Source organism: Semicossyphus pulcher, unplaced genomic scaffold, assembly GCF_022749685.1.
Source record: "Semicossyphus pulcher isolate SPU_LCO1_2020_fin unplaced genomic scaffold, fSemPul1.0.p SCAF_8, whole genome shotgun sequence".
NCBI lineage: Eukaryota > Metazoa > Chordata > Actinopteri > Labriformes > Labridae > Semicossyphus > Semicossyphus pulcher.
In genome coordinates this window covers 10,007,245-10,021,191 of record NW_027211759.1, presented here as the reverse complement: position 1 = coordinate 10,021,191, position 13,947 = coordinate 10,007,245, and the positions used below count along the sequence as shown (strand labels likewise).

The 13,947-nt window shown below is 46.4% G+C and overlaps 1 protein-coding gene across 1 annotated transcript in view; it reads right to left on the bottom strand.

Annotated features, from left to right (window-relative positions):
• plxnb2b (plexin b2b) overlaps window positions 1-13,947 on the bottom strand; it is a 138,715-nt gene that overhangs the window by 98,700 nt on the left and 26,068 nt on the right. Inside the window, exon 2 of the mRNA XM_069685643.1 lies at window positions 12,746-12,932. The gene's annotated coding sequence lies outside the window, so the exon portion shown is untranslated. The remainder of the gene's footprint in view (window positions 1-12,745; window positions 12,933-13,947) is intronic.

Sequence of the window (13,947 nt, the reverse complement as noted above, 5' to 3'; positions counted from 1 at the left end):
AGGCGCCATAGCAGGACTGCTTCCCCACAAAAATATGTCGCTTGGTCTGGTGGAAAGAGAGGAAGGTGGAGGAGAATCTGCCAATCGATTGCTATTCTCATTGTTCGGATTGGATATAAAGCTCTCTTTGTCCGCCCATGCTCTTCTGACCTTTATCGGGCCACTGAAGAAGGCATACGCCACCAGGCCGAAGGGGAAATAGAGTGCCTGTTTTGTGCTTAACACACTGCTCACAGATTGCAGAGCTGGCATGGCGAGGCGGACACAGACTGTCATCCCGACCTGGGCGCTCTCCATCCTGCCCGACCTTGGTACCGCTGCGCCAATGAGCCAACGAGGGCGCCATTATACCCTGTCCTCGCCCCCCCAACAAAACATACTCTCCCTGAGACAAGTCTGGAAAACAGAAACCAACACAAGACACAGAGTTCATTAACAGATAAACGGCAGGAGGTGGGCAGAGAGAGAGAGAGAGAGAGAAAGAGAAAGATGGGAATAAACGAGGAAATGACAACGGACGGAAGATACGGGGAGAGGTTGGCAGCCGTCCATGAAAAAGACAGCTGGCAGCGACATCCTTCACAAACCTGGCGACGCAAGCGGCATGATGGAAGCAACCTCCAGAGACATAAAGAGAGGGAGAGAGGAAGAAGGAGAGCGATGAGGGGGTTTGGAGAAAGGGGGAGGGGGGGTTGTGGAAGTAGATAACGTGGCTTTGGGCTCCAGATTCCCGTGCTAATTAACACGGTTCCACATACAAGGCCCCCTGCCTGCCTCGCAGTCTGGCCTCGGTCTTCAGCGCCGACACAGGGGGACGGAGAGTGAGGGGCAATGTGAATGTGTGAGCGAGGAAGAGGCTATGAGGGACTATGAGGGATGAAAAGGGATGAAAGGTGAGGCCAGGTCTGGTGGCCTTGTCTGAAGGTGAGCCGGCTCCCCTGCAGCCCGGTTCCTCTGGCGGAAAGAAAAGGAGGACGAGAGGGGGGGGTGTGAAGATGAATGAGCCAGAGTGCGGGGATGCTGATCAGCAGCCGAGTCGCTCACCGGCCATCTCACTCCGACGCTCACCTCATCCAGAGGGAGCAAAAGAGGGAGACAGAAAGAGAGAATTGAGGAGGCCAATGAGCCGGCACCGATCCAGTCACAACACCACAGACACAAATCCTGGTTCAGTACCATTAGCCCCAGACTGTCATAAATCAGACAGAGCCAGCCAGCAGGACAGAGTGAGAAGGCCAAACAGAGAAGTCAGAAAGCCACAGACACACAGCACTGATCAGACAGCGAGGGGGGAAACAAATAGCCACCTCTGAACAGCCCCAGCATTTATAACACAACAAGACAGGCTTCACACAAATAATGGAAGAGCTGGACAAAGTACGGCTGGGTATGGAACCTCAATGCTTTTTGAGTCCTGACCAAAATGTGCCCACACCATTGATTTCTGAATACTGAATGTTGGCACTGTATGCCTGGTCTTTCTATTTAGCCATTTGCTTACGTCAATCAGGAACTTTTATGCTTTTATTGATGGATGACGGCTGACAGACAACAGCAAATGAGGGCGGAGAGACCGGGAACAGGATGAAATAAAGATCCTCATTCAGGGTTATAAACATATAGAGGTCTATAGATGTAACACAAATCTAGTATAATTTACAGAGACCTAATCTCTGGGCAGGGATGTGGATTTTAGGGATGGTTTCTGTTTGTACTACGCTTGTAGTCCGAGTAATATTGACCAATCACGTATCAGCAGGCTGCGGCGTATATGGGAAAAACAATCCGTGTGGAGAGCAAAAGCAGGCGTAACGTAATCCCGGCTCCCGTCAGCGTCATCGGATGATTTAGCTTCTTATTAATCTCTATAAACAGACATCTGCATGTAAGTTCAGCTAACAAACTGTTCTAGATCAAAAACTTTAACTTGAGATATATTCTGCTGACGCTGTGTCACAACAGCTGTTGAGCGTTCAGATTTACCGACTTCCCCGAATGCATCAGAAATGATCAATCCAACCTCCGTTCAACAAACGAGCATTTTAAAAGTAGTTTTCTTCTCCTCTTGAGGAAAGAACTGACAAAGCTTCATGTTTACTTTTTACTATTACTAAATGTTCAACGTTGTCCCCGGAGACTATATCGTCGTCAGACTACAGCTGATGGGATCCGAGATTGACAGAGAGCCAACATTAATCCACCAATGAGCATCACTTGGCATCGGCGGAAAGCAAAAACACTTGCTCAGGGCAGAAACCTCGAGCAGAACCAGACTCAATGGAGAACAGCCGTCTTCCATAATCAACTGATGCACTGAAAAATGTGCTCAGCTTAAACGTAAAATGAAAAAGGGGTTATATCAAAATGTTAATAGTCATTGTACAGTATTGTAACAGGCCTTACTGGATGTTGGACTGTAGCCAATAAAAACCTATAAAAGCCTGAATTAACAAACACATGATCCAGATCATCCCAATGATTGTAGACAAGACATTTAACCATTAGGATGTTGTCATTGTAAATTGCGATGCTCAATTAGAACATGTGGGTTAGCATTTCCACTTGGTAATGCCATTACAGAAGCAAAGGCTTCATTAGCATTACTGCTTGTAATAACCTCGACAAGGGATTTCCTAACCCAGATTTTAACCACACCCTACCCAGGCAGGCTGTTTTGGCTTGTGCCCTGCTGGCAGATAAACAACGCATCTGCCTCCCTGCTCTGAAAGTTGTACATTTATATTGTATGAACCACTGGAGACAAGACAGTTGTTGTTTGCGTATATGTGTAGGAGAGACATGCATAGTATACTGTGTGTGAAATGATCTGATTCCATGCAAGACTGTGTGTAGGAAGTGAGGCACAAACTGGCAGCCTTGCAGCAACTTCTGGCGAGCTTGTGCCAATCCTACCTTACACAGCTGTAGCCATGAGGGGCTGAACACTTCTACACCATGATCCAATTAATTTCATCTCTGCACGCCACACATTTAGATGTGCTTGGAGCATAAGGAGAGGAAGTGGAGGTATGAAAAGGGTGGAGATGAGCGGTGAGGCAAGTGGGAATAACTGAGAAAGAGGAAGTGGAAGGATGGGCCAGGGTCGGGGAATCTTTGAATTTCCCATATCTTGCATTTGAGTTTCTGCACAGGGAAAGAAAATGCAATTACACGTGCCCTCTCAGCCTTTTCAGGCAAGTGTGCTGTGTAAAAATGAGGGGGTAGTGGTGGGGTTTGTGCCCTGTTGCCGCCAGCACTCCCATACTCTATGCTAATAGACGCTTGTTCTGCATTCTAACAGTCGTTTGGTGGCAGGGCTCTGAGTGGGGAGCAGCACAGGGCGAGTGCAAAGCATCAGCAATGTAAGAAGGGGGAGGCGGGTCTGTCGCCCTGTGTCTCCGGAGATAGTAGGAATAATGAAAACCTCTGCTGGGACTTCAAAGCAAACGGCTGGTCATTTCCTGTGGTGATGGCTGATACGGGGTCTACATGTTCAGGCAACAAGCACGCACACACTTAGTCACACATTCCTGCCAGAAAAAAAACCCCGGCCAATGAACAGCACTTCCTTTGATGGTATAGTGGAGCCAAGCAGAAGGAGAAACAAGTCTTTGGACGACGAATAGATTTAAGAAGCCTTTGTGTGTTGTTGGCGGAACCATCTAAGTGCTTTAGCCACGGCCTCGGGGTCAAAACTTATGCAATCTGGGTGTAATGTCAGAAACCTGCTGGGGATGTTAACCATTTTATAACACTTTCATTTAGTACAGAGTTTGTGATGAAAAACAACAGAACGGAACGAACGGAGCAATCATGTCCAATCATGTTCATTTATTCTCGATTTTTGTTATTGCATGTTCCAGACAATGAACCTTTCTTGGCAGACATATTGACATATTATGGGACAGGAAGCAGAAGTATAATTTATCACGTTAATAATAGATGAGCTGTTCCAGTTCCAGAAACCCTGTTTTGCATGGAGGCCCACTGGCATGGCTTATCCAGTACTGTCTTATATGATTTACACTTTTAAATTTGAGTACATGTAAATGAATATAAAGCTTCCAACAGAGTCGATTTGCTTCTGATTCATAGTGTTGTTCTTCGTCTTCCAGCAGACTTGTTTCTTTGCTCATTAGTAAGTAGGGCTGCACTATATTGGAAAATACTAACTATGCTGTATTGTTTTGTTCTGCGATATTAATTTCATTTTTAAAGAATACAGTAAATTATACCAGATAAACGCAGTGTGTTTTCATGTACATATAAACAATTAACAGTCATACATTTTATTATTTGGGACTTTTAAGTCTTTTTGCCTCTAACAAAACAAACCCCCTCCTACTGTTATCACCCTCGGTTCAGTGACTCCCGCATGAAAAAGTAGAGAGGGTTCAGTTGGAGCGACATTATGAAATAAATACAAACAGACTTGTGGGCTGCAGTTGTGTTATTTATACAGTATGTCATCAACCATTTATAATGGTGTTGAAATGTATGTTTAATCAGCCCCGTTGACAGCAACTTTTTGAAACGCAAACTCACGTCTCCTGCTGTAGCCGCTCCGTAAACGGTCCGTTTATGTGGTCACAGCATTGAACAGCACTGGGGCGAGGTGCGGCTGATAACAGGAATACTCTCGCTTATAAGCCACCTCGCGCAACGGAGCGTCTGCCCACATCCTGCCCACAAGACCTGTAACGGCGGCAGCGTGGCGTGCCTGTTTACAGTTCACAGGCAGGTGACTCACAGACTCTGCAGCACAGCGGTCAGTTCACTCTGTGCTCTGGTGAAGAGCTGCACTAATGTTATATCAGATTACTTAGTAACGAGTAACGAGCAGCTTGACGTGTTTCACCTAATTTGCTTCATTGTCGCACACCCTGCGATGTGACTACTGCACATGCACGCATCACAATTGCGCTTGTTTCACGATATTTGGTGAAGCCCTATGACCAAGTTAGTGGTAGTACTTAGTGTTGCAAGGATGTATAAAGCATCTCCCCTCCGAGGTTTCAATTAACAACTTCTATATAGCTCTAAAGACGATTATCGGTCTTCCCCGATCCCGATACTTATTGTAATCTAGCTTTGGATTCAGATTGAAACTCTGTATCAAGCAATAGCAGTTAGATAAAATCATAAACATGTTATTATTTAACAGGTGTTGGCCTTTAAGCCACATTTTACACAACACGCCCAAGTAAGCACAACAAAAAACAGGTCAGATGAGAAGAACTGTCTCCGAAATGCAGATAGAGATGGGTGTGTCGCTCACCACATACAAACCTGCGACACAATCTGAGTGTTGATCTATGTGAGAGGGAGGGTGTGCAGCCCGGCCAGCACGCTAACATAAACAAGCCTGCAGTGGACATTTCTGGCCATTTCTGGTTCTGATCATATCATCTAGGTCTGTTATGAAAGCCAGACCTCTTGTGATTGTACGTGTGTGTGTTGGTGTGTCACCAAGAAGCGCACGTCTCTGTGCCTTATGTGCAAGTAAAAAATCACAGTGAGCACGCGTGAGACAGAAGTGAACAAAAACACACATCTGGTTCCATTCAGGATGCCTGGAATTCTTCGCCTGCTTGGTTCAGATTACTTCCCGAGCCCCCATGCTGTCTGCGCAGGAGAGCAGATAAACTATAACCGCTCAACACAATGTCTCGTCTATTCAACACTCACATGGAAGGGTGTGGGCTGACAAGAAGGAGAGGTGAAGCTGAGTTTACAGGCAGGTTTTTGAGTGCAGATGAAACCTCAAGTAGGAGACTCCTGAGTAGCCAGGTATGCTAATTTATTGCTTCGCAACCCTTCCAGAAGCCCTCCTTACAGTATGCCGAGCAGGAGTGGGTCCTAAGGGAAGGGCATGTTAAAGGTTCTGCCAGACGGAACAGCACCTAACTCCTCCCTACAGGGGAAAGCCCCAAAAGTAGAGGGTCAGCTCTGCAGAGATCTAAACCAGAGAGACACAGAAACAAGGTCAGGAGACGATGAACCTTAAGAGCATTGGTTAAAGCTGTACCGCAGCAAAAGCACTCCTTAACCACATGAGAGGAGTGCTGGAGATATTTTCCTCTGTTCACAGTGAGATATAAAACAGAACTAAAGCATGTTATTGTTGTTTTGTTGCAAGAGACCCTTTGCACAGCTATAAAAAACAAGATGATTTGTACTCCAAAATGAAATCTATGTACACCTTGGAATGAGTTCGTTCTACACGCCGATCTCGCCGTAATTCCTGAACGTCTACTTTCCTTTACATTTCAGGACGCCCCTCTTTCAATTCCCCCACCCCATTCTCTTATCTCCCGTGTTTGACAGAGTGATGTCTTCAGCCAAAATCACCTCGTCTTCTCTGGTTCCCCTGGAGATGGAGTGCCGCTGATGTAGACGATTCAATCAGCGAGAAGTGAAAGAGCAGATCACAGACAATACGCCGCGGCACCATTACCCCCAGTCCTCGGTTACCGCTACAACGCTTAGCTCGGGCCCCCACCTAATGGGCCGTAATATCATTTTACGCCATGTTCCAGCTCTTTATACTAGCTCTAAACATAACTCTGTCGCCAAGGCACAATAAAAACAGATATATTTCTTTATTACTCCTCACAAAGCATATCACCAGATCTGAGCACCCCTACAAAGGAAACTAATATCTACAGGAACCCGCTCTTTTCCGTGGCTCATTTAGAGCAGACGCGCGGTTGTTATTACATTGAGCTGCACTCTGTCGGCCTCACCTCCCTACGCCGTTCACTCAGAGTGTAATGGATGTTTTATTATAATCAAATGAATACAATATCTTCACCATAAATAACCTACTGAAAAAGCCATTTTCTCTTCCATGCAATATGTTTAAATGTCCATCACGCCTCAAGCAATGAGCTGCCACATGTTTAATTCAGAGCAGATGCAATTTGCCTTTTTGTGCGCTTCTGTATAGGTGAAAACAGAAACTCGTCTACCCTTTCCTCACCCTCACGTCCCCAAGCTGCCCCCGTTCCACTCATCCAGTAATCACACTCCACACTTTCTTGCATAAAGTCTCCGGCAGGTTCATTACTTTGCATGATGGCAGGAAGAGAAAATGTCACCTGGGTGCTCTTCTTTTGAAGACATTCACTTTCCCCGTCTCTCGGGGACAAATGCTGCGCTTGTACGTCTCGAGCCAGACAAGCAGAATTTCACTACAGCGAGGGCAAGTTATTATCCGCAACTAGGATCCGCATCACCTACACGGGGTATATGGTGCAATTGCCCTCTACCCTATATATCATCGGGGCTGACCGGCCCGCTTACACTACGGGGATCTGACGGGGACGAACAGGCGTGCTCGTGGTGGCGTGCGTGGCAAGATGGAGCAGGAGGGGAGTTGGGGGAATCCAATCTCTCACACAGAGGAGCAGAGACAGGCGGGCAGATATGCTCCGGGCCCAGAATAACCCTGGTAGTATCCATGAATGAAACGACAGGATTACAGGCGTATTAGAAAACCTGCTGAGATGGTTGATAATGCTGTTTATGGTTGGGCGTCACACCGCTTGGAGGGAGAAAGTCAAACTGTTTGACTAATGAAAATATGGACAAGCTCCTCACATAGTCACCAAGCAGAACATTTCAAGGACAGGGACCTCCCCCCCACCCGTGATTACAGTAATGGCTCGGTGTTGGCTTCTTGATGGGCATTAACACCAATACTTAGAGATTTAAGCCTGTGACAGTATTTTTGCTTAACCTCTTAAGACAGTAAAAATATGCCCCGTTATCCTGGTTAAGAATGGGATTATTGTTGTGTCAACAACCCCCATAGATAATAGTAATTACTGCCCTCGTTGCAGCGCAATCAGACTGCAACTTCAGTAGCTGACAGCTTGGTCCTAATTACCAAGAACCACCAATTACTAGCTCCATTTCATTATTTATATTGTTCAGTACACCCAAATAAAAAGAGACTTCAGTGACTCTGAGCAGTCACATCTCTGGCAGCTGCAGAGAAGCATCCACAGGACCTGCTGAATCATTTTCTCCTCATTTTTTCCAGACATCATACTAGTCAGCATGCAAACACAACATTGTTATTGCAAAGTAAAGTGAGCAACACGAGGAAGCCTAAAGGGTGCTTCATTCACTTCCTGTTTGACAGCCGAAGGAAGTAATAGAGTTGCAAAGGAAGTGCATTATCATCTCTTTTCCCGTTTGGTTCTGCTCGTTTATCTGCCAACAGGGCTGCAGAGTCGATCCTAAAACATCAGGCCCCGAGCTTTTAACTACTAAAACAGTTTGCATGGTGTCTCTTCATCCATATTTCATTCATTCCACCATGAGATCTATGATACAATAACTGAGTCGTCTGCTGCCATGTTAAAAGATGCAGCCATAAATAATAAAATAAAAAAATAAAAAAACACAATTCCTTTTCTGGCGAGTGTGTTCAACCATCCACACACGCTGACATTCGCAGATGTTTCCCATCACCCTCTGCTGCCAAGCGTCGTCCAGTGATGGCTGAGCGGGGGCGATCGGGGGGCTCGGGGCGGGGGTGTGAAATTCTGCTATTACTGCTCCAGTGAATTCTGCAGAAACTTGGCAGATCATTGTGGAGATTTGTATGTCTGTGGATTTGATATGAAACTGTTTGAGAGGCTCGTATGGAGTCTGTCTCTGAACGTGCCTCCGCTTAAAGTGGGCCTGCCTGTTTAGTGTACATTCCCATAAAGCCTGACGGCCACATTTCTCAGCCCTCAAGGGTGCAGATGGGCGATTAACTCGGCAGACAGGTCCTATACCATCATCTGAACGATAACCATTTCAACACTTTGTTGCTTTAAAAAGTGTGCCTGTGAGCAAAGAAAAGCCGATAATCCTCAAATAGTGGAACCAAACAAAAAGCATGTGCCTCATCTATACAGACTTTCACAATCGTCCACCTTGTTGATGAACAAAGATTCTTTCTGTTTTTGGTGATTCAGTGCAATCACAAAACCAGCTCAAACAGAAGCTCATGCTCAGCAAGCTCTAAAGCATGTAAAGCTATCACGTTCCAAAAGGACAAGCCGTCCCAAAGAAGAGATTAAGTATGTACAAAAGGAATCTACCGTCGTGATCCAAAGGGCTTAGCATTTAGATGACAGTTGTGCTGGGCAGGCCCTGTTTGCAGGGGGCTGGAGAGGAGCAGTATATGTGGCCCGGAGGCCGGATCTGTTCCAGCCGTGCCCTGGCAAGAAAACGCTCGGCCGCGTCAGCCTCGACAGCTTGGATATTCACAGGGGGCAGTGGAAAACTGGAGGGCTGGAGGGCTGCAGTACGGCGTTGGAGATGGGGGAGCTCGGAGGAGAAGACGAAGGGGTGATGAGTCAGGAACAAGGTGTTTTATATTATTTTCGGTACCGCAAGGACATGGCATTTGCCGTGTTTGTTGAGCGAAACCAAACTCGGGCTGGCGATGAGGGTCCTCTTGTCTGTGTTGGCCTGCGGTGATTAAGTTTATCATCTGGCAGGTATGTCTGGTGGGGTTTAGGAGCGTTTTAAGCACTTTTACACATTCTGAAGGTGTTATACCGACACTACAATACCTTGCTCTGCTGATGATTAATTCTAAAAGCCTGAAATTTTATTATGCATTTCTCACCACGTAGATAAACAGAATGGACCCTCTACGGTTCAAGAGAAAGAAAACAGCAGGTTTTTTTATTAGCACATACCTAGCTTAGCAAGGGGCTTCAGATAACATGACACATTGTCATATGACAAACCCGTGTGACAGTTCCTATAGCTCCCTGGCATTAAAGTTAGGATCATTACTTGGATTTAGTGTGACAAATGAATTATTCACTCTCATCTCTGGGGATGCATAGTTAAATTCTGACTCATTCTGAATATCATATAAAGAACTTTTTGATGTCGGACAGCTTTCTCTTCACTTTAATAACCTCAACCAACTTCACAAGAGCATTGCCAACAGCTGTATTCTAAACAAACAAGGAGCCTGTTTCAAAAGCAATATTTTCTACAGGCTTCCTCTTTGAAATATGTGTCAAAGGTATCATCACTTTAAATGGTCTTGTTTACCTATTTTGGCTTTATTGTTCAAAGAAACGCATCAATAAAGAGAAACTAAACGAGCACCTCACACAAGCAGAAGACTGCTGAGCTGTACAGTTGACTGCACGGATTAATGTTTGAAGCATCTAAAAGTAACGCAGAAGATAAAAAGGTCAGTGTCGTGCGAGGGGAGAGAACACTACTGGCTCCACTCTCGTCGCTGCAAAGAAGGACACGGAAAAACAAAGAGATTTGTTTGCTCTTGTGCGCCCTAATTCATTCATCCCCAAGTACCTCTTTGCTCCGGGGTTGTGCCAAGGCAAACCTCACGGGAGAAATGATTGACACCTCCTAATCCTTGAGGATACCAAAAAGCATGTCATTACCATGACATTTACACCCTCTTCACACAGGAGAGGAGCTGAAGCACGAGAACAACAAAGGCGGAAAAAACAGTGAACAAATCTCTAAAAATAGGAAGTGTGAATATTTAAAGTGCTGTGTTTTAGGTCACAAGTGTAGTTTAAGTACTTTGAGCAAAAGCGTCTCTCCACCCCAGTTCTATTAATTCACAACTGGGGTACCCTACATTTTAAGACGAGCCATATTTTGTTTATCTTTTAACACCAGCGGGCGGGCTGGCAGGCTTGCAGTTCTGGAGGAAATGCGATGGAAAGTGGAGCACAAGAGTTATGACCTCAGCAAACAGCTGATTAAGGAGGAGATGAGCGAGAAAAGGAGTTGTCTGTCAAGCTAAGCCCTAAACAGATGGACGAGCGTAGCACACTAAGAAACCAGCCAGTCCTGAGGCTTTTTGCAGCTTTGGTTTCTTAAATACATCCCTGAAACATTCAAGGAGGAAATGATGAACAGTAAGTTCCCCCAAGAAACAGAATAAAAACTTCAGTTACATGTCAATATTGTTCACCTTCTCTTTCATCTCATCCATTGATTGAGTCCTGGCAACTGTAAGTTCTCCACTTTAGGAACAGAGGAAGCTTTTACAGCTTGTAATATAAAACTATTATGGCAGCAGTTAATTGTTGGGGAGCTTTATTTAACGAGCATCAGAGCAAACTTAATTGCTTGCAGCCTTTAATAAACAGGAAAAGAAAACTACCCGTGTGCGAATAAAGTTTTGACAGAACACAGCTTATCCTAACTTGTAGGCCAGGGCCTGACTTATAATTGGACGATTGTTTCCTGACACACAAACGCACACTGTTGACCATTTACTAGCCCGTAATGTTCCACCTCTGTGAGCACAATAACAGAAAATGTTTTCATTGGTGTAATGTGGCACTCAGGGGCTGACCCCAGCTTGTGTATCCCCCAGGTGATATGGTCAACTATCTGCCTTCCTTTGCTCTGTACACCCCATGTTCTCTATAGTCCTTTCCCCAGAGCTCTCTATCGCCACGCTACCTCTACTTTTGCACTGACAGCCAAACAATGAGAGCCAGGACCGCCTTAACGAGTAGAAAGTGGAGGCTCGACTAATTAGAGCCACACCAAACCCCCCTCAACCCGGCATCGCCTCCAACCCCTCCTGTTAACTCAGAACAGTGTGATGCAGCTTGGCCAGGGCTGGGACTGTGGAGCCCATTGTGAGAGAAATAGGGGCTGGGAGTTGTTATTTTTCTCCCTTCTGGCTGCCGGCCAATGGGGGACCGTAGTAATTGCCCGAATCCCACTGTGGCAAGTGAGGAGAAAGAGTGTGAGGGTGGCACAAGCCAAAGTGAGGAAATGCTGGGACCGAGTGTGGGAACGAAAGATGCAGACGGAGAAAGAAGAGACGGATAGAAGAGCAGATGTTCTCATAGCATATTTTCTGTACCGATACTGATTCTGATAGCCAGACTTGGCCGATACCAAGGTCCCATTCATGGAAAGCCACTGCTTGCTGGAATGCTGGATTGCTATCTTTGACTTATAGCCCTTTCCCACCAAAATTAGCACATTGACACGGGTCTTTCAGACCACCTGCTTATAGATGCCGACTGTTTCCCAAGATGTTACGGTGGTTAGGTCTTTATTGTATCTATTATTCATTCAGTCAATTATCCAAATTGGCGCCGACAATTTGGAACGATGTTCGAACGCTGCTCAGGCGAAGACCAGTGGAATTTGTCGAGTCGCAGAAGTTACCTAACGGAGCATAGCACACGTAGGAAAAGGGGGCGGAGATTAGCGTGTCGACCCAGGTTTTGTGTTCCCATCAATGCTGATCGGCGCCAAGGCGATAATTACCCGGGTCTACTGTCATATGACCCGGGTCTGAATGCCGATTGCAACCTTTCCCACTAAGCAAAAATGCCGGGTGTTAGCGGGTGTTAGTGGGTTTTTCGGTGGGAAACGGGCTTTACATCGCCACACTGTTGATCATTTTTTGGGGGGCTCGTTGTCATGGTAACAAATCGGTGCATTGACTGGCATACTGTTTTCTAGGCAGTATCATAGGCCAATACAGATACTAGTACCAGTATCAGGACAACTTTAAATAGAAGCATAGAAAAAAAACACACACAAAAGGTAAATGTGTATCTGAATAAACATGGTATGGCATGTCGGACAAGTGATTCAGAAAGAAGGAAGGGCCTGGGGACTCTGCTGCATTAAAATAAAACAAGAAAAGAAAAGAAACACTTCCATTACTTTGGAGTTAAGTGAAAATAGAATGACCTGGGGTGCTACTCACTAGGGAGAGGCAGACGGGGGTGCAGGGAGCGTCTTGGCTGTTGGAGTGGAACGGAGCAGGGTGCAGCGGCGGCTGCACAGTGGGCCCTCGCTGGACGCTTCAATCACAGGCAGCCGGAGCCCCGGGCAAACTTGGCCAATTAGCCGCACACTGCCGCTGACCCCCAGCTTCATTAAGGGCCCGGGCTCTGGATGACGGAAGAGAGGAGAGGAGAGGATTAGGAGGAGAGAGAGACAGGTTTGAGAAGACACACAGATACAATTGCACAGACACATACGCCAGAGGTGATGCTCAAGGTTACAGATAAACACAATCAACTGTGAGAGCACCCTATACCACACATGTGCACACCGGCTACGGAGCACTCCCTCCTCCCTGTGGGTTTACACCCACAGCAAAAAAAGGTGCTGGTGAGGGGCTTAGAGCCACAGAGGCCAGAGGGCACAGCCTGCCCCTCGGTCCCACACCGCTGCACTGACAGCAACAGGTGTGGTGGCCAGTAGACATGCAATTACAGGGCTGAGAATCTGCTCTTTGTGACAGAGACAACGGCAGATCAGAGGGAAAATCAGAGCCAGAGGGGGAGAGGAGAGGAGTGAGGTGGGAGGAGAGGTGAGAGATGAGGAGGAAGAGAAGAAGATACAGACTACTGAAAGTCCCTAGAGGGGAGGAAGAGAGAGAGAGAGATTTCCAGTCGGTTCTTTTCATCGCAAATCCCTAGCCGGCAGAGAGCAGGCTTGCAGAGCGAAAAAAACAGATCAAAAACCAACACATACAGTAGCTATGGCACACCTGTTGTGCTGTGGCAGTAATACAAATTTACACGCTTTGGTGGTCTGCAGAGACCTCACATATGTGTGTGCACAACAATGAGACAAAGGAAAGAGGAAACTGACAACATCCCATTTCTATTCAGACTGGGTGGGGCTGTTGGAGGTGCTTTGGGACAGGTTGCGCTCAATGAGCCCTGACGGCAAGCCTGTTTGGTGTATATGTGTGTGTGTGTGTGTGTGTTTGTCTGCATTACAAGTGTGTATATCCACATGGGACCTCTGCTTGCATCAGCCTGGTGATGGAAGCCTCAGTGGTGCACTAGGGTGGGGGAGGCAGCTTCATACTCTCTCTCTCGTTTCTCAGCTCCGATTACGAGCCTTCGATCAGGCTAAAGTAATGTTTGTGCGCTTTGCCGCCAGTGTAGCAAT